This window comes from Ictalurus punctatus, chromosome 14 (genome assembly GCF_001660625.3).
Source record: "Ictalurus punctatus breed USDA103 chromosome 14, Coco_2.0, whole genome shotgun sequence".
Classification (NCBI taxonomy): domain Eukaryota; kingdom Metazoa; phylum Chordata; class Actinopteri; order Siluriformes; family Ictaluridae; genus Ictalurus; species Ictalurus punctatus.
Window position 1 is genome coordinate 28,882,586 of NC_030429.2, and position 2,500 is coordinate 28,885,085.

The 2,500-nt window shown below is 43.1% G+C and overlaps 1 protein-coding gene across 6 annotated transcripts in view; it reads left to right on the forward strand.

Annotated features, from left to right (window-relative positions):
- The window catches only part of fhod3a (formin homology 2 domain containing 3a), a 46,965-nt gene that overhangs the window by 7,188 nt on the left and 37,277 nt on the right, over positions 1 to 2,500 (forward strand). The gene's annotated exons all lie outside the window — the stretch shown is intronic.

Sequence of the window (2,500 nt, forward strand, 5' to 3'; positions counted from 1 at the left end):
AAAGGTCACCGTCATTAACATGACTGTGATGGATGTGACTCAGTTAACTCTTTCATTAGTTTTACTTTGACCTGAAAGAGCTCGTGGGGTCTCCCAGTGCATTATGGGCCAAATGTCATGTGCACCTGTCTCTGGCACTCAGCACACCTGTTACCAGGCGTATTGAACTTGTGCATGGTGTTGGTGTGTTAATGTGGACGTGTGTGCTGGCTGACTGCCACATTTAACACCGAACAGGACATGTTACACATGAACTCATTTTCAGGTTCATTACACAGACACAGGTTTTTATTATATTGTCCTCACTCTCTCTCTCTCTCTCTCTCCCCCTCCCTCTCTCTCTCTCTCTCCCTCTCTCTCTGTTTCTCTGTCTATCTGTCTGTCTGCCTTTTTGTATTTCTGTCTCTCTCTCTGAAGTTAGATGACTGTTTACATTCAGTATTGTCAAAGCATCAATATAAATAAGAAAGGTGAATTTAAAATAAAAAAAGACCTTCTGATCAGTAGGTCAGTGTCTTAACCACTGAATACCACTGCCCTGTTTCTCAACATGTGCAGCTTAGAGATCATTTTGGTGCAGCAGGTGTGTGACTCCACCCCCAGTAGCACCTGCATTAAGGCTCCGCCCACAGTATCACCTGCATTTGGTTTGTTTATGATAGGTTGGAACACTGTGGTAAGAGCTTAGAGAATTTCTCCAGGTATTTTTCTCTTGTGTTCAGGAAGGTATTACACTGAAGGAGAACGTGTTCCTCTGTCTCACCCTCAGCAGTCTTACACTCACACACACTCTTCCTTCCTCTGGACGACAGGTTTGTTTGTGTCTGCATTTCTCTATGGCAAGGCCGTGATCACTGATCCTGGGGTGTGTAAGGTTCTGTCTCTGTTCTGTATCTCTGATGTTGAAGAGATGTTCTACCAGCTCGTATAAACCCCGATAACATTCTACTTTACTTGAGTTTTTATTTTCATTTTCCCAGTGGTGTAGATGTGCATGTTTACTAGTTTTTATGATCTGCTTTACTGTAATCTGGTTTAGTTATTAGTCGAGCTGGTCTGAAACTGATTGTAAAATGTTGGTGGGTTTGTGAGGTTCAGGGCCAGCTGACAGAGGGGACGGGTTTTAGGGCTCTTGGGACTCTATGGGGTGTTTGTCCCATCTAGAGAAGTCGTCCTGACCGAGCCCCACACTTCACATCATTAAGAGCTATAAGCATAATAATAATACTCTCACACCTTTAGCACCAAATTGTGATGGGGATGTCTACTTGGGTAAATTTCCCTTTAATGGCACAGAAAGCACTTCTTGCTTTCTCTTTTAATGCGTTCACTGCCAGACTGAAGCCACCTGAAGGAGGTAAAGTTCGGTTTAAGCCGAGGTAGTCGTAATGTAGAGTGTGTTCTCGAGCAGAGTTTCCCGGAGTGAAGTCCTGCCTGCTTTCCTGGAATCTGGATTTTGTTTTTAAATCATTGTTTTAGTTTTTGTCTGATTGACTGTCAGGTCCAGCTGTGACAGTAGATCTCCAGCAGGTCCAGTTGAAGCTGTAGCCCGTGTGCAGTGACTGAAAGCAGCACCAGGTCATATGCAAATAAGAGCAATTTCACCTCAGGATTATTTAAAGTGAGGCCAGGTGTTGTTCCAGTAACACTGTTAACTCATTGATGTACATGTTGAAAAGGGTTGGACTCAAATTGCAGCCTTGTCTAAGTCCACGTCTTTGGTGGAAAAAATCTGTTCTGTTCTGTAAAAATTTCAAAATTTTACTCCACACCTGTTGTCTGAGTACATGGATTTAATTATGTCATACATTTTGCCCCCATGACAGATTGGAGCATTTTGTAATATAGAGCATTGTGCCAAATAGAGTCCAAAGCTTTTTTTTCAGTCTACTAAACATGCATAGATGTTGCCTTTCTGTTGTTGGTCTACGTGCTGTGGATTAGCATGTGTAGTGTGTAAATGTGTGTGTGTGTGTTGGTGTGTGTGCTGTTGATTAGTGTGTGTAGTGTGTAAATGTGTGTGTTGGTGTGTGTGCTGTTGATTAGTGTGTGTAGTGTGTAAGTGTGTGTGTTGGTGTGTGTGTGCTGTTGATTAGGGTGTGTAGTGTGTAAATGTGTGTGTTGGTGTGTGTGCTGTTGATTAGGGTGTGTAGTGTGTAAATGTGTGTGTGTGTGTTGGTGTGTGTGCTGTTGATTGGGGTGTGTAGTGTGTAAGTGTGTGTGTGTGTGTTGGTGTGTGTGCTGTTGATTAGGGTGTGTAGTGTGTAAATGTGTGTGTTGGTGTGTGTTCTGTTGATTAGGGTGTGTAGTGTGTAAATGTGTGTGTGTGTGTTGGTGTGTGTGCTGTTGATTAGCGTGTGTAGTGTGTAAATGTGTGTGTGTGTGTGTTGGTGTGTGTGCTGTGGATTAGCGTGTGTAGTGTGTAAATGTGTGTGTTGGTGTGTGTGCTGTTGATTAGTGTGTGTAGTGTGTAAATGTGTGTGTTGGTGTGTGTGCTGTT